General features: G+C 41.8%; 1 protein-coding gene across 2 annotated transcripts in view; it reads left to right on the top strand.

Annotated features, from left to right (window-relative positions):
* The window catches only part of Cmss1 (cms1 ribosomal small subunit homolog), a 305,385-nt gene that overhangs the window by 227,099 nt on the left and 56,762 nt on the right, over window positions 1-21,524 (top strand). The window lies entirely within an intron of this gene.

The raw sequence follows: 21,524 nt of genomic DNA, 5'->3' as shown, positions 1-21,524 counted from the left end.
ATTCTGTGGGGAACTCTGATTTCTAATCTGTGCTGTGCTGCATTCCCGTGAGCAGTTTGTGAGAATTCCAGCTGCTCTCACCCTCATCAACACACAGCATCGTTCATAGTATTTGCCTGGGACGAGGGTGTCTTGTTTTGTGCTGTTGCTTGTCTGAGCTGTGACTTACTGTTTAACCTTTTTAGTAATGCCATCTCATGGCTTTAATAGGATTTTTTTTTTCTGTGATGAAATCCAGTTTACTTTTTAGAAGATTGTATGGAATGTACTTTGGCATCATTCTGCTAAATTGCTGCTTACCCTCCAAGGTTACCATGATTTTCTCCTGTGTTTTCAACTAGAAGTTTTTTTACTTTAGCATGCATACAGGCTTTTAAAGTGAAATTTGTTAGCGTCTTAAATGGAATAGGCAACGAAAAGGAGAGGGTCTCAATATGTATGTTCCCTGGTCATCACTTAAGTAAGCTTAAAAAGCTTGAGTTGATATGCAAAAGTAATTTCATGACTAATATTAGTATAGCTTATAAGTTGCCCATGTAACCTTCAGACATTATTGAATAAGGACAGCTTGATTCTCCCAAAGTTAAAAATCATGCAAGTAGTATCTTATTTCCACAAATGCACATGATAAACATAGTTAATACATAGGCAAGCACCTTTTCAAGAAAGATTTTATATGTGTGGGTGTTTTGCCTCTGCATATACCTGCGCACCGTGTGGTTGTCATAGAGCCCAGAGGCCAGAAGAGGACATCAGTTCTCCTGGGACTGGATTGTTTTGAACTGCCATGTGGGTGATAAGGATAGAACCTGGGTCCTCTGGAAGAGCAGCTAGTGCTCTTAACCACCGAGTCATCTTCCAAACCTCACGTTTCCAGTCATAAAATATGTTTCTGACGCATAAATCGTTCCCTTATAGGTACCCTCATTTTTGTGGAAAACAAACACAGTCATTCCAAAACTCGAGACATAGTGTTCTTGGCATCTCACAGGCACAGGTTCTTATGTTTCCTTTCTTCTGTGCTCTAAACTTCCCTCATTTTCCTCCAACTGTCACTCATTAGTCACTATTTGTGCTTCCTGACTTGTGTCTTTTGGTCTTTTTACCCTGGAATTTTTTTTTCTCTCCTTCCATCGGCCTGCCCCTCTGTTAATACACTAGCTTACTACAGTACGATGATGGATTTCTTCCCTCTGTGCCAGTGAACTTCAACCTGTGGGCTGGGATCCCTTCTGAGGTCACATATCAGATATTTACATTATGATTTGTAACAGTAGCAAAATTACAGTTATGAAATAGCAATGAAAATTAATTTTATGGTTGGCGTTACCACACCATGGAGAACTGTACTAAAGTTTCAAAGCATAAGGGAAGGTTGAAAACCACTGCTCTAGACTTTATTTACTAAGACGGGTCTTTTGTTTTTCTTAGCTGATGTAAATGTCAACTTTTTTGGCCCTGTGGTTTATTCATTTAGATAAAAGATCCAGTCAAGGCACTGTTATCATGCATTAATCAGTCATGATTTTATATCTTCCAGGAAAATGGCCTTTAATGAGATAATAATGATTCAAACAGCACCAACAAGCAGCGTCATTGAGGATCCTGTTATCTATGTCCATGGGAGTAAAGCATTCCTGATTAAAGAACTATTACAGTTTACATAAGGTGTCTAGACATCTAAACATAGATACTTTTTAGTACATTCCTTTGTTTCTTTTGTCTTAAAGGACGCCTTATTGATTGGCTTACTAGATTTCTGACTTTGTTTGCCCTGCATGACTGATTTTATTAAATAGGGCTCAGCTGTATTTTCCCAATACTACAACTTGCATATCCATCCACAAACCAAACAATCCAAGGAGATTCAATTGCTTTTCCCATACAAAGTATTAGATATGATATCAAACAGAAAAATTTCCCATCCTTCTCACTTAATTCTTGCTAGTATTTTGAGTTCAGCAACTTTACACAAGTAATAATAATTGACTTAATAATAAACCTTAAAATAATCCACGGAGATGGAGACAGGAAGCTCTTTCTTAGTTCACCTCTAATGAAGTCAAGCAAAAAGAATAGGGCAGTGAAACATTTCTAAAATAATCCCTTTTGCTTAGGCATAACAGCATGGAACTAGGAGTTCCTCACTAGAGCTCTGTATTTGCTATTTGATGACTGGGTAATGCTATCGATGTGTAGCATTTGAGGGGAAAGTGCCTATCTAGGGAAACAGTATGCATGAATTCCCAGATGCATATGTGTAGTGTATGAACTTGTCATTCCAAGAGGATATGGAAGAGAAGACATCCTGTGACTCCCAGGAAGATGTAGACACACTGTTTTGTTGGCTGGGGATGGAACCCAGGACCTTGCCCATTCTGGGCACCCACACTGAGCATAACCCCAGGCCTAAGGACCAGCTTTTTCAGTACCATGTGGTAACAGAAACAACTGGGTTCTAGTCTCCATTCTCCATTCTTGCACTTTATACTAGTTAGCAGACTGTGAGGAACAACTTATCTTGTCCTTCACATTGTTTCCTGAGCTGTGGAAGGATGGAACTGTATTAAGTGATCTTTAAAGTGTCTTCCAGCTCTGAACAAACATTGAGGGGAGTAGGAGTTCTACTTTGCCTACTCCAGTCAGCTTTTCTCTTGGTCTGGTTGCATGCAGCCCCAGTTTCCCTTAGTTTCTCAGGGTTCACTGCTCCCTCTTTCTGGCTGCCTGTTTGAGCCCCATCTTTCTGTGTAATGCTTGCACCAAGGCAGTTGTCCATGAACTGTGAAATGAGGCCCCGTGCCTCTTCACCCACGTGGGCCCCCATGCAGCTGTTTGCTATTGGCTCTCCCCTCCCCCAAAACCAAATTTAATTGTCCTGTTTCTAAGTCTTTATAAGACAGTCCAGGGAACATTAGCTCATTGAAAATAATTGAAAACACCTTGTACAAGAGGGCAGCTGGGGATGCAAGCATGGGATTCAGTGAGGCTGATCAGTTTTTAGGGAAGAAGTTATTCATCTACCAAGTAACATTTTCCAACAAATCTACACAAAGCAGTTCCGGAGGCATAGAGGTTGGAAGCATGGCAGAGCCGTGGTCAAGTGTGGCTTGCTTAAAACTTCCTGACTTCCTGATGGCACGGCGATTTCCCCACACCTAGCCTCCACCCCTAACACACACACCTGAGCTCTGTGTTTGCTGCAAGGCCACACAGACCATCCTAACACATGTCCCTCAGGTGTTTTCCTTTGACCTTAGGTGAGTCTGAGCATGAGCTATGTCAGAGGGAAAACTGTATGAGGGAGCATACGCAAACACTAAGGAGCCTAGTCGGTGAAGATGCAGGAGTTTATGCTCTCTACTCCTAGGAGGTTTTTCTGGGCATGCCAGTGGTGACAGGTGAACCCCCAAAAGGCATGCTGTTCTTAAATCCAGCAGAGCATGCGTGCTTCCTTCCATCCCACATGAGTGATGCTATATTTTAGAAGACTTGAACTTTGTGCCAAGGGTAAACATTTGTGAAGTGACTTGGTCTTACAAGGAATTTTAACTCAAGATCATTTGCAAAATATTATTAGAACCCTATCTTTATGGAGCATATGTGTATGTGTGTGTATGTCTGCGCCCTCCCATGTACTGGTCACTCCTATCATTACTTTGACAAAATATCTGACAAAAGTAACTTATGGACAGGCCTATTTTGGTTCAGAGCTGATCTTAGTAGGAAAGTCATGGAACCAGAACAAAGGCAGCATCGTCAGTTGGGAAGCAGAGAACAATGGATGCTTGTGCTGAGCTAGCCTTCTCCTTTTTGTGCTCTTCAGAACCCCAGCTAAACATACACATTTAGGGCAGGTCTCAATCAACCTAATCTAGAAGAACGCTCTCAAAAACATACCCAGAACCTTTCCACAGTGATTCTAAATTCCAGCAGGCTGACAAGGAGCATCAGCCATCAGGATCTCTCAAAGCCTGTTGCTTTCCTAAAAGCACTCTTTAGGGAAACTAAGATTCTCTTGTCATGTAAACAGAGGAGCAGTGTGGAGAGCAGTGTAGCAAAGAAAGACCATCTGGTCTTAAAAATAGTATTTATCCCTGAAGCAGCAAGTATCAGAAGTCATTCTGTAAGTCATTCTAAGAATATAGCCATGGTCTTACAGAAATGCCTGACATTCATAAACATGCTAGCTCCTTGGCTTTGAGGAACTTGCATTGGAACTTAAGAGAGCATCTGAAATTGCTGGTTCTGCCATCCTCTAGAAGGGGATGAAAACAATATTGGAAAACTAATTCTTTCCTACCAGCACCTTAGGCATGAGTAACTTGTTGTACGAGACATACCCTTCAAGAGAGAATTCCTCACTTGGGTAATGCGGGTTTTACTGTTCTCATTCCATGTCCAACTCCAGCTAAAGCAATGCTGCATGGAGATTTAGAGCTCAGATTGTGGGCCAGACTCCCCAGGTCAGAACCTTAATCATGATTTTTGGCAATTCTATGTTCTACACTATGTTGATTGATTTTTTTTTTTCTGAACCTTATTTTTTTTCCACATCTGAAAAATGAGTACGGAGATATTAACATCTTCCTCATGCTTACAATGATTAGTGATCTTCAAAAAAATGTACTCCCAAAGGCTCATGGAAAAACTGACCTACTTTCTTGTACATTTTAAAGTTGGATTTAAAGTTTTTCATCATAGATTTTAAAATGTATTTTCATTAATAGGAAGTAGAACACAGTATTTTATAACATGGCTAAGTAAAAATTGGTTGTGACTGAAATAGCTCCTATTCTGGCAGAGGATGTTCTAATTAAAAATGGGATGGAAAATAGAAGGATGAAGTTTAGAAACGAAAAGACAGCTCCATTTTAAAACACTGCATATAATAGCTCTCAATTCCAGAAAATTTGCATACCCCAAGACAGTGATATGCAATATTTGTGTTTTCATGCTTGTTTTACAAAATCATTTAATATTGTAATAGGTTAGAGTTTGCCTTTTAATAAGGTGGAAAAGCAATATGAATGTAGGTAGATTCTTGGACATTTAAAAATAAGATACAGATAGAAGCTAAGGTCTGAAGAATGATTTGGCAAACATTCTTAGGTGTGTTTCTTGCAAAATATTGGCATGCCAATATGCATAACCTAGTTTGAGAGTCACAGGAAGGAAATTAACTGGCAACTCTAGATTCCAGACTATGCTAAAATATGTTAATCCTTTAAGACAATGCTCAAGATACAATAAGCACTAAGCCAAAAAAAATGTTATTAATACAGTTCTTTTGTAGCTTTGCAATTCAAATATAATTACACACACTATTTTGAGTGCCTATCTTGTCCCTACTATCTATCTGCATTTGCTATCCTTTAGAATCAGTGGAAAATGAGGAAAATCTTTTATCTCTGTAAGAAAGCCAATGGTTTCATCATGGGACAGAAGAACTCCAGATATAACTGCTGAGACTTCCCTCTGTTTTTTGCACATCCGTGTTTATTGATGTTCTACTCGTGACAGCAAGGAACTAGAACCAACAGAGATGCCCAAGAGTAGATGAATGGGTATTGAAAATGTTGTGTGTATACAGTGTGGACTATCACTCAGCTATAAAGAAAAATGAAATGAGGGCTGGTGAGATGGCTCAATGTCCTTCCAAAGGTCCTACGTTCAGTTCCCAGCAACCACATGGTGACTCATGACCATCTATAAAGGAATCTGATGTCCTCTTCTGTCATGTAGGTGCACATGCCGGTTTTAGCTGGGTGGTGGTGGCCCATGTCTTTAATCCCAGCACTTGGAAGTCAGAGCAGAGGCAGGCAGATCTCTGTGAGTTTCAGGCCAGCCTGGTCTACAGAGTGAGTTCCAGGATAGCCAAGGCAACACAAGAAACCCTGTCTCAAAAAACCAAAAGGTTAAAAATATATTTAAAAAAAGAAAACTGAAATGTGGAAAAGTGGATGCATTTGGGAAGTAAAGTGTTAAATGAGATGACCCAGGCTCAGAAAGAAAAAAATGACTTGTTCTCCTTCATATACAGACTCTAGCCTGTAACGTTTACATGAAAATAGGTATGTATGTGGGTATAGTATAGCATTTAGAAAGTAAAGGAGACCAAGAAAAGCTATTAGATGATACAGAACAATAAAATGTAGATGAAGGGAGTCATAAAAGAAATTACAAAGCTTTTTTTTTTCTTTTCCAATTTTAACTCTATCATAGTTTTTTTTTTTTTCTTTTTTCATGGGAGACAAGTGAGTTCAACTTTCTGCTACTGAGATAGCAAAAATCATTAAACAAAGTAATTGAAAAAAATCAATTTTCTAGAAATCTTTAGCATATAGAGTATTGGAATCTTACCACGAAAACAAACCATTGGCTTGTTTCTCTGTTAGAAATGGCTTCTTTAAACTAGGTAAAATTGCAGAGATCACAAATGATAAGAAAGACTATCCATTGCCTGCAGTTAGAGAGTTTGAGATTATAAATCAAATTCCGCTTACGGCTCTGCCGGATTCAGCTGAAAAAGGATTCAGAATCAGTCATTTAGAAAGCATGATTTTCCTCCACAACTTAAAGAATTTGTTATATATTAAAAAGAAGTTTTCAGAGTTTCATTCTATGAATTATATCAGTCCGAGATTGAATTATTTATAGAATGTAGGATTTTGTTTCTGAATCTTTCAGATACTTATTTGGGAAGGGGAACATCCACAGAGCAGAAGACAAGTTGTGGGAGTTGGTTCTCTCCTAGAATGATCAGAAAGTCATAATGAGCCTCTCAGTCATATACAGACTGAGACAAAATTCTTACAAGGTGTCCAACTATGCCACCTTCAGGAAGCCACTCAACTTTTCTTAGCTTCATTTTCCTATTACACAGAAAAAAATGTAATAATGTTTCTGTCTGCCTAAGGTGATACTCCAGTAAAATAATGAGTAGGGAAGACAATTGAAGCTCGGACACTTACCATGTTTTTCATTCTATAAATCCTTTTATAAATGTCCATATTGTACCACTGTACCACAGTGTGCCACATTGCTAGACTCTTTCCCGGTAATAAAGATTGAAAAAAATCAAATAAGATTGTTTCTAGCTGTGGAGACGTACTTTACCAAGAGGAGATAATCGTGCAAACTACTTCAATGCAATGGAATATATTAAGAGCATGGAGGTAGAACTCTCCTAGTATGGCTAGCTGGAGCCCTGGGTTGTTGAGGTAGAGAGAGGGAAAGAGTTAGAGTCAAGAAATTCTGAAGCCTTGGGGTTATGAAGACCACCCATGTTCAGGTTGAGGTTACCCCTGCAGGAAGGGAATTAGGAAGGGAGACAATGTGACACAGTTGCCAAAGTCCTTCTTAAGCAAGGAAGAGGGGAAAATAGGTGTCAGAATTGAGGAGCAGGGCATGGTTAGATGGCCCAGCCCTTGGGAGAGGAGCAGTAGTGGCATGATTGTGGAAAGGAAGGTTCTGAAGGGAACAGAAAAGCAACAGTGGAAAAATTCTGTTCATTCAGGGTTGAATGTGGGTTTTCATGTCTCTGGAGTAGCCTGTTTAAGAAGCTGAAAGGTTGGATGTCCTTGGGGAGGGTTGGGCAGGAAATGGAACAGGAGATGTGAGGCATCTGAGAAGGGTAAACATATAAGGGTTTGATAATAGCAACCTGGGTCATTTTAGACATTTAATCAAAAGACTGCATAGAGTCATTACTGTTGCGTGGACTTTACAGATTATAAGGCCACAGAGAGACCATTATTTCAGGTCACACAGGAACCCAGATCAGCCTAGGTGCAGAGCTATGCTTTCGCAGTATGCTCTGTGCCTTCCGAGAGCACTCAGAGGAGAGTTGGAGTGGCCAGGACAGAAAGAATAAGGCAAATGCAGTCAGATAACAATGAGAGTACAGTAGACAGGAGGGCTGTTGGCCCAAACTCGGGTGAGAATGTCCAGACTGTAAAAACCCAGATTGTTAATCTATGGTGGAGGCCAACACCTAACAGGTTAATAATTGCTTTGTTGTAGGCTCAAGCGTAGCCTCTGTGGAGAAGGCATTCTGATGCCAGCCTGAGAGAATTCTCTCAGTTAGCAAAGAGATCATCTTTCCCTGGCTCTTCATTCCGGGCAGAGTGATCATCGGTGTCAGTTAGTCCAGTCTGTGGAGAGCAGAGAAAGCAGTATGGGCAGTGCTGGCATGCCATCCTGAATGGAGGGTGAGAGCACATCAGACTAGCAGTGCCTGGAAGACATTTCGAGCTGGGTGAAAAGCACACACTTGTATCAGCCTTTCCTGCTCATGGGCTCCCGTGTGAGATGGCTGTTCTACAGAGACTGGAAAGGAGCTGTTTCCTACCAGTCAGCCAACCACAGTGCCTGCTTTCCTTCACAGAGGCATCATCAGAGGAGTAGCTCCCATTGTCCAGTAGGAAGTAGACCACTAGGGAACAGGCCAGGACCAGAGCTCCCCAGAAGGAGGCTTTGTTATTTGGCAAGAGGAGACGTTCCGCTGTTAGAGCAAGGTAAAAATGTCAAGAGAAGCAGGCTAGACGCAGCAAAGGGTGAACAGCTGAAAGAACAGTGAAACAGCCTCTGTTTCACTGAGTATGTCCACTGGGAATCGTGAATGTGGAGGAAATAAACACATCCTTCAAAATAACATATGCGCTGTCTGACCCAGTCTATCACAGGAGGCCCGGAGTGGTGGGAGACTAAATACATGTTCTCAGAAACAGCATAATAAGCAGAGAAAAGTGAAAGTAGTCTTAAAAGCCTTCATTTGCAGCTGGGTATGGTTGTCATATGCCTGCAGTCCCCATAGTCATGAAACTGGACCTGGACAGTAATGAGTTCAAGGCCAGCCTGAGCTACATTTTGAGATCTTGCCAGGGAAGAAGGAAGAAAGGAAGGAGCAAATCCCTCATTTGCATAAAGTGCTCACAGAAGAAATCTGATCCTCTGTGTGTGAGAGAGACCGAACCCAGGTATTGAACCCAGGATCCTTCACATGTTATGAAAACATTCTACCACTTAGCTCTACCCCCGGACTCTTTCTATTTGAGTAAGGTCTCCTGGCTACCCAGACAACTCTGCCTCCTGAAGTGGCTGGGAATACAGGGATGTGCTCCCAGGGATTGCAGGCATGTGCTCCTATTCCCAGCGTCTGCCCTTCTTGAATCAACCTAGAATTTTTCTGTACCTCTCCTGTGGCCCTTCCCTATTATTTTATCATTTCAATGAGAAGTAATTTTCCATCTTGGTTTATATTCCGGTCACTACCCCATGCTTATGTGAATGTATGTACCCATGGACAATAATTCACCTTTATTCTTCAAGACATCAATTTGCAAATCCAAATTTCTCCTTTGGGGACTATCACAGACCTTTAATTGATAAGTATATTTTTATTTTATCACATTTATGTCTGGCAAGGGGGATTGGGCACACACCACAGTGAACATGAGAAAGTCAGAGGACAGCTCTTGGGAGTCTCCTTCCACCATGTGGGTCCCAGGGATCAAACTCAAGTCATCAGGTTTGGTGACAGGAGCCATTACCCCAGCCATTTCTCTGGCCCCTAGAGTATATTATGTCTAAAGAGCTTTGTAATGTTTCAAGTGTGTGCTGAGGAGTTTCTTCTGTTTAGGGAATGTTGCTAAATCATCTTGCTAAAATTAGTCTTTCTACCTCTTGCCAAGCTCTGCCACGGTAGGGCGGGTTGGCAAGAGCAGTTCAGAGGAAAAAAGCAATGTCATACCCTCTGTTCGAGCCTACAGGTGCTAGTGGAGGAAGAAAGTGTGTGTGTTGGCTTGTGGTGCTGAATGCTATTAAAAGAGAGAGAAAGAGAGAAGTGGAGAATCTGCTGTGGGTGCAGAGGTCATGAAACACCTTCCTCAGGTTTTACATACTCCTGTGTACTCTGTGATCCAGGCCAGGTGTCTTTAAAAGGAAGCCGGTGATTGGAGGTTTCACGACATAAATGGAGGGAATGGGGCCATTCTGTGGGACCGCTTTGACCGTGGGGAGGGCAGCAGCTCAGAATGGCAGCAGAACTAAGGTACAGTCAGAATCGGCCTGAAATTGGATCCTTAAGTTTGCAGCAGAGCAGTGAGCTGAGCAAAGCCGCTTCGTTCTAAAGACTATTGTTGCTCCCCTGGAGACTGCCACATATGTAAACCAGTGACAGCTGTTCCAGTTTTAAGTTTGTAAGATTGAATGTACAGCTAAAGATCTGGGTTCTTGAGAGATGTGTGTGTGTGTGTGTGTGTGTGTGTGTGTGTGTGTGTATTTGTGGGATACTCAGGCTTGCTTTTCTGTGGAAGTTGGATGTGCCAACTTTGTAGATAACACCAACCATTCTTAGCTTTGAGCCAGAACAAACCACCACTGGGAAAGTTCAATTAAGAAAACACTTGGATTTAGCCTAACTAGCCTCCTACAATAAGCATCCTTGCTGCGTTAAGATGACCCCAGAGAAGAGTCTACACCTTTTTGTTGGCAGCATCATCATTGCACTAGCTGATCTCATGAGACAGCCCTTGTTACTAAAGAGAACCACGAGCCTGGGTCAGCCACCCTAATCGAAGAGGCGTTCCATTAACTGAATCATCTGTTTGTACCCCTAATTTCCCTGTGGCTAGCCATTCTTTGAGAAGAGGTAGCTTCTCATTTCCCTGCAGTGAAAACAGCTCTTCCTATGGGGTTCCCACCACAGTCGTGGTTCAGGTGGGGGCTACAAAATGTCTCCCTCAGGCAAAGCACCAAGATGCCTGGATGGAGGCACCTTTGCTGGACAGCTGTTGCTGACCTCTGCCCAAAGCAAGAAGCGGGGCCAAGGTGACATAGCTGTGGTCACATACGGCCTGTTAACTGCATCAGTTATCTTTATTTGTTTATTCAAGAACTCTGGGCTGCCTTTTTTTTTTTTTTAACAAGAAATTCGAACCACATTTTGTTTGAGATAGTCCAGAGAGATGTAGCAATGTGGTTACCATTTTATAAACTTTTAAATGAAACTGTTAGCAGTTCACAGCTTTGTTTAAAGAAAAAGGGCTTGGAGCACAGGCCTGTGTTTTCAAGACCCGGAAGACAGTGACCAAGGCAGAGAAGAATCCAGTATAGAGCCAGCAGCCAAAGCTTGCTTTGCATGGCCAGGAATTCAGTGTTAGTGTTAAGGCCTCTTCCCATTTTGCAGGAATGCTGGTAAATTTGGCAGTGTGGCAGCATGATTTTCACCAATGTTTCTACCTCTGTTGTTTTCTTTGTAACAGCCAAAACCTCACTAATGCTTCATTCCAGTCTTTCTGAATGCCAGCCTTCATTTTGCTTTCTCCCCACAACTCAATTTGTTGCTAGGCTCTCCATTTCCAAGTTGTTTTCCTTACAGTAATTAGCTGTAGCATTGTTCTCTTTTCAATGTCATAGAAAATATTTCATAAACATTCCTATAAAGCATTCAGATATTTATCAATTTTTCCAGAGTAGTTATAAGGGTTATTTGGTAGATTCTTACCAGGGAATGAAATTTAAATAATCTGTAAAGTGGCACATTCAGTTCCCAACCATATGAATAAGGAATTTAGACTAAGCTTTTGACACATTTTTAAAAAGTTTGTTGTCTCCCGTGAAATCCATTCTTTTGGATTAAGTATATCCATATCTAGCAATTTTATAGTTTCCAAGGAAGATTATGGCTAAAATGTTGACTAAATCTAGGGCAAGGGGACTTTTAGGCTTAATAATCATGTAACAGGGGAGTTAAAGGGCTGTGAGATTAACCAGATTTAACCTAAAGCATACATTTCTCATGTAGCCTTTAAGCAGCATTGACAAGGTATTTCCTGGAGATTAATGACAGTCTGAGTTAATGGGCTGAAGGAGGGCCATTAATCCCTTACACAAAGGTAGTTTTGAAAGTAGAAATGAAAAACAACTGCTCGGTCAAGGGCACTGAGTCCCAGGAGATGTCTCGGAAGATTAGTTACTTTTCAGAAGCCCGTCCTTAGTGCTCTTCTCAGCCCTTATCCACAGGGCATACCTCAGTATCAGGGCTCTGCCATCCTGGCATGCAAGTAGTGTTTTGTAAGTAGTTTGTAATCTATCCTTTCATCAGACTGAACTTTTTTATTTTTAATCAATAGCTGTCTCTTCCCACTGAGAACTCAGCGATGTCATCATCTTAGAAGTCATTCTTCACACATAGCTTTCACTGTCACTAACATGATGGATGGATGGATAGATAGATAGATAGATAGATAGATAGATAGATAGATAGATAGATAGAGCGAGCTATGTTTAGGAATCAAGAAACCAAGGCAAATAGAATTGCATGAAATAGTTGTATGTGCTGTGCATAAGATACACAGGAAAATTTGAAATATGAATGGTTGGGTGAGGTTGATGGAGCAATCAAACAGACACCACATCAATAAATCAGACAAGTGTGCCCATCAGATTCAGAGACAACTCAGTCCAGTCAGGAACTATTACAAGCAAAATATGCAAGCTTCCAAAAATGAATTGCTTATTTGCAGATGAAAAATGTCAGACAAAACTTCCATAGAGTCTTTCTCCAGACCACCGAGGCTTGACTACTTTTGAATGTATGCTAATCTAGTCAGGTTTGGTAATCGCAGGGTTAGGCAAGGTATCGTATTACCTCCCAACAAGAAAGTCTCCTAGAGAAAGGCATAGAAACTGAATATATATATAAAATGCTTCACCAAGGAACTCCTTGTGTTTGTGAAGACAGTTGATAGTTGTAGAGTTTCTCTTACTTGAAAAATACCTGCCTTCATGCATGCTCATCCTTTAGCGTGCAACCCTGGTAGGGGTTTAAGAAAACAGGAAACAACCTTGAAACCTCCCACAGAGGGCCTCTGAAAGCTTCTGCAGTATAGACTGTCAAAGCAGATGCTGAGCCTGATGGCCAACTGATGGGCAGAGTGAATGGAATTTTATGTAAGAAGTGGGAAATAGTAAGAGCTGGAGGGGACGGGAACTCCACAAAGAGAGCAACAGAACAAGATAATTTGAACACAGGGAACTTCCCAGAAAATCATACTCCAACCAAGGACTATTCGTGGAGATGACCTGGAACCCCTGCACAGGTGTAGCCCATGGCAGTTCAGTGTCCAAGTGGGTTACATAGTAATGGGAAGAGGGACTGCCTCTGACATAATCTGATTGGCCTGCTCGTTGATCACTTCCCCCTGAGGGGGGAGCAGCCTTACCAGGCCACAGTAGAGGACAGTGCAGCCACTTTTGATGAGAACTGATAGACTAAGATCAGAAAGAAGAGGAGAACCTCCCCTATCAGTGGACTTGGGGAGGGGCATGCATGCAGAAAGGGGAGGGAGGGTGGGATCGGCAGGGGAGGAGGGAGGGGCTTAAGGGGGGATACAAAATGAATAAAGTGTAATTAATAAAAAATTTAAAAAAAAAAAAGAAGCTCACCCTTATCTCCCTGGGTGAGATATTGCCCACCTTCCCATTTTGCCCGTCAGTTTCCCTGTGAATCCAGAAAATCCCTTAAACCCCATCCAAGGCACCAAGCTGTTCTGCTAACTCCGAACTTGCAGTATGCCTTTATATATTTGGAACAATTAAGACGCCAAAAGTTGTTCTGCTGCCTAAAACTATGAATAGCTCTGCTGATTAATAAGATGACAGACCCATGCAGAGGGACACTAAGAAAAGTGTTTTCTGGTCAGTTGAGTGAAAAGTATAAATACAAACATGCCAGTAAAATAGTGACTGGAGGGGAGCAGGAGAGGCAGATCCATGGGTAAATGTGCTTCTACCCTTGCAGAGGATCCAGGTTCAATACTCAGCACCCACATGTCAGCTCACAGCCTCCTGAAACTTCAGTTCCAGGAGATATGATGACCTCTCTAACCTCCTCGATCTCTCTCTCTCTCTCTCTCTCTCTCTCTCACACACACACACACACACACACACAGAGAGAGAGATACACATATAAATTTTAAAAAAATTAAAAATGAAGCCCCCCCACACAAAAATGGTGACTTGTATCTTGCCACTAACTCTGAAAGCTTTCATTCTCATGGATTTGGAGACAACCAAGAGATAGAAATTTGTAGCTACCTGTTCAAACTGGTAGTTATAGCATTGCAAATGGGGGTCAAGATATTTATATTCTTCCATACTATTAAAAAACTCTTCTGCAGTGGGCCGTCATGGACCTAACTGTACTTTTCAGTTGAAGTTGCCTAGTACAAATGAACTGTCCAGATGTAGCTGGGGACATAGCCAAATTGTGTGCTGAAATAACTAGATTATTTGGGTCATAATTGCAGCTTTGTGGTTCCATCTGGGGAGAAGACTAAGTCATTCGGGTTTGAATTGAAGGCCCTCCTCCCTACTCTGGCCTCTTTTGACACTTTGTTTGTAGTGAAAATCCCTGGTCACTTTGCTTACTTTGAGAGCAACAGATCCACTCTGATTTGATCGGGTGCCCTCTGCCCTCCACGTGTTTGGCAGGTATTTCACGCCTCCTGTCTGACACCTGATCCACTCATTAAGTGATGGGATAGTAAAGTTTGCTACCTGCTGTGTAAAAATGCTGTCTTTCCAAATTAGAAAAGTACTGAATACAAGCCCCTGGAGGTGCCGTGCTTCAAAAGGAGTAATTTAATGCTCCACTGCTAACATTCTTCTGAGCTAACATTACATAAATAACTACCACTGGGCAGGAAGAGTCATTTCCCATTCTGGAATAATTTGAACACATTTGAGATTTTTTATTGTTGACTTGGAATCCTCTGGGCTGTGAGGCTGCAAATTATCACTTTTCTGAGTATGGAACTTCCATTATACAATTTAAATTTCATGACAGAAGCGAGCAAGAGAATAATAATTTTTTAAAAAAGAAAAGAAAGTTACTTGCATAAAACCAGAGTCTCAAAGGAAAGAGTAGGATATTTCTCCCCTTTACCATCAATCAAGGAAATTTCTGGTTTGTTTTTAAGAGTTGACTCCTGGGGATTTTCTTAGTGCCCCAAAACATGAAGTTTGACTTTCTAAACTCCTTCCTTTTGGCCAGTGCATAAAGTCTGGAGCCACAGTTCATCACTTAGGGTCCAAAGAAAGCAACCATTCACATCACTTCACTGACCACCCAAGGCTTCTTCAGTTAGTTCAGAAAACCTAAATTTTTGTGTTTGCATGCTTTTTGGCTCATAACATTAGCCCACTTCTAAGAGGTATCTAGTGTACCACATTTTCAGGATTGGATTACTTAGACCCAACCTGTATATAGCAGCATGATAGTTTTCTGTATTATCAATGGTGGCGATGCCAGCACCCGATTATTAAGTACTTCTTGTCATTAAATGTGCTCACTGCCTTATATTTCCCCTACACTGCTCTCAAAAAAGGCAGATTTGGTTATTATCTCTATTTTGTAGTTCAGAAAATGTAATCCTTTGAGGCTAAGTAGCTTTGAAGATGGAACTGAACTGAAAAAGGGACTCCAGGAAGTGCCATCTGGGAGACCGTATTCTCCCTATGCACTGTGAACTCACTCATTTGCTGGTTTCATTCTGACTTTGGTTTTGTATGGTATTCTTGTATTCCACTCAAACAGTCCTTTCTCTGTTGGAATGATTGGGCATTGCTCCATATCTAGATTTGAATGTGTTACAGTTCCAAGATGACCATCAGCTTGTAGAACCCAGACTAGTGTTTGGCACATCATTTGTTTGTGACGTAAATAAGGAAGCAAAGGAACAAGCATATGCCCCTTCCAGGCCTGGCTGGGGCCTTCTTTTGTGGTTCCCTACACAGAGTACAGTATGTGCTATTAGTGGCAGCAACATTGGTGGTTCTAATCCTTACAGGTGAATTAGGCATACAGTAATCTCTGACTAATAAAATCAGATCAAATTTATTTGTGACTGTTTCTGAGAAGCCAGCAGCCTCCGGCCAATTTCTTAACAGGAGAGCAGCTACTTGGAAAAAAAAAATTATAGATCTTAGCCCTGTACCTTTTCATTGGACAATGATGTTTTAAAAGTCAATATTACACAAAAAGTATTTAGATTTGAATTTCCAGGGATTCTGAAGGTTGGTGGATTTTGCTATCTCTTAAAAAAGAGAGGCAAATTTCTCTGCCCACAGTTTCCTCTGTCTAGTTCTTCATTTGATAGTAAGGTGGATAAACTGCATCAGATAATTTTTCAATTTTTCTTTGTTTTAGCCTCCTGACGTGTGTGTGTGATATGAACTTTTTTTAACCTTTTTGATTCTTTGTGAATTTCACGTCATGCACCCCAGTTCCACTCATCTCCCCTTACCTTTATATCCACCCTTTCAACCTCTCCCCCAAAAGAAAATATAAGAATAAAATAAAAATAATTTTTTTAATTAGTTACATTTTATTAACTCTGTATCCCAGCTGTATCCCGCTCCCTCATTCCCTCCTAATCCCACCCTCCCTCCCTCATCTCCACCCTGCCCCTTTCCAATTCCACTGATGGGGGGACCTCCTCCCCATTCATCTGAGCCTGTTTTATCAGGTATCTTCAGGACTGGCTGCAAAGTCCTCCTCTGTGGCCTACCAGGACTGCTCCTCCCTTGGGGGGGTGAGGAGGCCAAAGAGCTAGTCATTGAGTTCCTGTTAGAAATAGTCCTTGTTCCCCTCACTATGGGAAACCAGTTGGTTGCTGAGCTACCACAGGCTACATCTGAGCAGAGGTTCTAGGTTACATTCATACATGGTCCTTGGTTGCATGTCAGTCTCAGAAAAGACCCTGTGCCCAGATATATTTGGTCCTTGTGGAGCTCCTATCCTTTCCTCATCAGACTAACTCCCCTTCTTTCATATGATTCCCTGTACTCTGCCAAGGTTTGGTTATGAGTCTTAGTATGTGCTTTGAAACACTGCTAGGTAGAGTCTTTCAGAGGCCTTCTGCGGTAGGCTCCTCAACCTCTCCCGCAAAAGAAAATATAAGAATAAAATAAAAATAATTTTTAAAAAATTTAAAAACAAAAAACGACCAAACAAAAAAAACCCAAAAACTTCTTGTTATGAAAGCTGTAGAGTGCCACATGGTATACTCTTTTGTCCATACATCTTTACTTGCACATAGTTCCTGCAGTGAGTCATTGATCTGGCTCGAAGCCTCTGGCTTCTGCTCCACCATCCATACTGGATCCTTACCAAGATTCCTCTCAGATATCCTGTTGTTGCCCTGTGTCATGGGCATCCTGCAGCCTTAGATCTGCAGGACTGGCCCCTTTACATGTTCTAGCAGCTCATAGATTGGGTAGATGTTGGGGTGGGCCAATTCAGAGCTCTGGATCTGGGCCTCGGTGGTAACTAGGTTGGTCAGCTCACCAGCTCACCCACACCCACACTGCCAGAGTGAATCCTCCAGCACTACCCAGCTAGCTCACCCAATGTGGCAGCCAGCAAGGGGCAAGGCCAGCTCTCATGCTCTCAGGACTAGCTCACCCACACCTATACCATGAGGGCCAGCTCTACTGTGCTGCCCTCATTTTCTTCTGGCAGGGTAGCACATGCCTGTGATCCTAGCCCTCAGGTGGCTGAGGCACTTGAGATGTTCTGGGCCAGCCTGGAAGTCTCTACCTCAAAACACATCAATCCGAAAACTTTTAGCTTGACTCCTCCGCCACACCCACAAACACAATCAAGAATGGATTCCTTAATAACCCTCTCCAGAACAACTCTTCCAGGTGTTGGTGGCTGTGTGAGTTCCCAAAGTAGCACAGCTCCTACCCCCCTTCAAAGAAATACAACTCCAAGTGGTCTGTACCAACAGCGTTTCTCCTCCCTAACTTTCACAATTTATATATGATTTTATGTCCCTACCTCTCACCAGAGAAAATGCCCTTTAGCAATGGTGAAATTTTGCCACTCTAAAAGCCATCACAGAGAAAGGATCCCTACAAAGTGTGGCTTCTCTTTGGACTCACACCTCAATGTGGCTCATCTTAGAGAGGCCAGCTCTACTCTGTGCATAGATTGCTTCGCCCAAGCACACAGTATATCCATTCGTCTCTTTAGGTTTGTTTTTGTTGTTGTTCCCAACCATTGTGAGGCTGTTGACATGGCTTAATATATTATCACAGTGTGTCATCCGGGACACTAATATCACTTAGTGCAGTCATCATTCACTCAGACCACTAATACCATTTAATGTGATTGATGTCAGCTGAGAACATCACTTTGTGTGCAATTAATATCAGTTAGTGATTTTCAGAGCACTGTGTATCAACCTATGCTGGTCTGCAAACTTGGTCATCTGCTACAACATAGGCCAGAAATTGTTGGTGTAAGCATTGAAGAGCTTTTATAGCAGCTTGACAGTACTAGCCTTCTTAACCTGTGATCCTGGTTTTCAACAATTTTTTATTACAGTCAATGATGAATGGACAATAATAAATGTTTTTGTTTTATGCCACCAGTGGGTGGAAAGCATAGCTATAATGTGCTTTTCAAATGCTAACTTACAAAGAAGTCACAAGATATAGACTCAGTTCTAGGGTGGAGCCTGGTGTTCTGGTTTCAAACATGCTGTCCAGTGATACCCACACCACTCATCCGGCAACAGTGAGAGTGGAAAATCAGAGGACTTGTACACTTTATGTAAACATCCTCTCCTTTAGTTGGTTTAAGCATGTGTTCAGTGAAGGGTACATGAAAGGCAGCAAAAGAGCGTCTCTATAACTGTGGAGCCTTGGTTTGGGTTATCATCAGGGAGAAGCAGGGCCTGCCATCTGCTGCTTACCAAGTATCACGCCCTCCAGGCTCCAGATGCAGAAACAGGGAAGCTCGGTAAAGAGATGGTTGACAAAATTGCTACCTACATGTCTCCCTGAACTAGGATTCTGCTTGTATGCAATGCTGCAGCTTATGGACCAGTGTGCCTCGTGTCTTCTGACTGAATAGGTCCTTTACAGTAATAAACTTCTGCAACTCGATCCCATCACAGAGAGTCCCTCCTCCCAGGAAACTCTTCAACCCTGCATATGCCCACCCTATTGATTACCCTTCCTCCTTTTATTTTCCCCTCTTGAGTTGAACCCGAGCATCAGACGCCAGCATACCCTTTTGTTGAATCTCCTAAATGGCACAAATATATCTTCAGAACTGATGGAAGACAGCTTCAATTTAGGTGCACGCCTGTGTGGGGCACCTGCAGCAAACTGAGGGGAGGAAGGTGTACCGTAGAAGAATTTGTAGTTACCGGGCTTAAAATATTTTTTGAATGGTTTTGCTTTAACTTTGCCTTGCATTTTTTTTTCTCCTTGCACTCTGTACCTTTAGGGGGTGGTGTGATTCAAAGAGGATAAACTGTCACCATCGCTCAAATTTCAAGGGATGAATCACAGTTCAATATTGTCACATAGCCTCATTTGCCTTATGTTGTGTCTTTGACAGTCATATGCCAAGCGTGAGAAATAGAACATAGGATTGTCTTAACGAGCATTAGCATAAATACTTAAACACTATACTAGTTTAAGCCAATTTTTATAGATCTATTCTATAATGAAAATCTATCCCAACAAAAATTATGGTAGAAAGGACTGATACTTTAAAGCAAGTCTTAAATGATTGTAATTAGATTTAAAGAATAAGTCTCCATCTTTTGTTTGTTTGATTTGAGACAGTCTCCCTGCACTACTCAGGATGGCTTGGCGCTCGTGACCCTCCAAGCCTCCACAAATCCCATGTTTATTGCATTCCTCTCTCAACATGAACTTATTTGTGTCTTAGTTGTGAGAAAATAGAATAATAAGGTGTGTTGGTTTTTTTTTTAATTTTGAACTATTAACTGCACCTGCTTAGGATCTAAAACCAAAGTGGAAAACGTAAAGCTTAACCCCACATGCTCCCTGATCAAGTGCAAAGTTTCTTAAAATAGCTTCATGTGGAGATCTGAGGAGCAGCTGGTGCCACGGGTGTCCCCAAGGCACAACCTGGCAGTCACACTTGCCGCACAGGCAGCTGCTCTGCTTCTCTCTCTCTCAGGGCCAGGTGCAGCAGCTCCAAGGAGAAGCACAGAAGGGGCTTCACTTTATGCACGTTTCCAAGAATCCTAATTCCAGTTTTGTGGCCATGACACCCGTAGGTCCATCTTGCTGATCTAGGATCTCCATACCCTCCCACAAACTGGAAAGAAATTCATCAAAACATCCCCCAGAGAATGACAGCAAACTTTAAGTAAGAGTACAAAAAAGAAAGGAGAGTGGAGGAAACACAGGCAATGGTGTTTTGCAACCTGGCCCTAGCTAACAGTAGGTGAGTCTGACTCTGGGAGGTGCCAACACGCACACTTCTCTGTGTTAGCTAGCAGCTGTGGGAGTACGCCTGAAGGTATTTCCTTCACCGGGCAGAGAGGTTTAACTGTAGAGGGCAGATCAACCCTGAATGTAGACAGCAACACCACCTCAGGGGCTCCCATCTGAAACAAACGAATTAAGAAGAAGCCAGGTGGGCAGGAGCATTCATCTCTCTGCCTCCTGACCTCAGGAGCAAGGGGACCAGCCACCTCCCATCTCCACGCCTTCCCACCATGATGGACTGATCCCTTCTTAAACTTAAATGCTTCCCTTAAATTTCTTCTGTGAGGTATGCTGTGACAAGACTAGTAACTGATAGAGCAGCAGCTCAGCTTACCCCGGATGTCACCAGGGAGACCCCCATCCCACACCGCTGCTCAAGCTACACAGTGCGGGCTGCGACTCTTGGCGCTTTCTCACGCGCAGGGTTTTGTCTGGTTTTAGTGTTGTTTTCTTGTGCTCTTCTTTCCTAATCCTGAGCAATTGCTTCTCCACAAGGACTCATCTGTCTTCCCCCAGAAACAGGATCTAGAATAGGTAAGTCAGTGTTTTATGTTGCTAAGCTAGCATGCTTTATTGTTGTTGTTCTAAATGGTGTCAGGCTTTCTTTTTTCAATCCTGAGAGGTGTGATAATGATATTTATTCTTATCAGAATATTTTTTATTTCATTTTGATAGTACGAGAGCTAAGTTCAGAGTTAGGCATCCTAGCTACCCAGAGCTACAAAGAAAAGGCGGGAGCCTTCTTTAGTGAGGACATTGATTTTTCACGATCCAGGGGAAAATTCCGGTCGAAGGAAAATGGAGACAGGACAAGATGATGGGGTGAGAGGTATTGAATCTCTCCTTGTTGTCATAGTTTCCATTTTCTAATACCATCATCAACCAGTAGGTTCCTACAGGATATATACATTCAGTTGGAAAAAAATCAGAACTTCCTAACCTTGTCACATGAAATTACTCTGAGGGTCTACATCAGACTGAAAAAATAAATAAAGAAAGAAAGAAAGAAAGAAAGAAAAAGAAAGAAAGAAAGAAAGAAAGAAAGAAAGGAAAGAAAGAAAGAAAGAAAGAAAGAAAGAAAGAAAGAAAGAAAGAAAGAAAGAAAGAAAGAAAGAAAGAAAGAAAGGAAAGAAAGGAAAGAAAGAAAGAAAGAGAAAGAAAGAAAGAAAGAAAGAAAGAAAGAAAGAAAGAAAGAAAGA

Source organism: Psammomys obesus, unplaced genomic scaffold (assembly GCF_907164565.1).
Source record: "Psammomys obesus unplaced genomic scaffold, mPsaObe1.curated_primary_1811, whole genome shotgun sequence".
NCBI lineage: Eukaryota > Metazoa > Chordata > Mammalia > Rodentia > Muridae > Psammomys > Psammomys obesus.
Note: the sequence above shows the minus strand (reverse complement) of the source record. Positions and strands in the feature narration are given on the sequence as shown.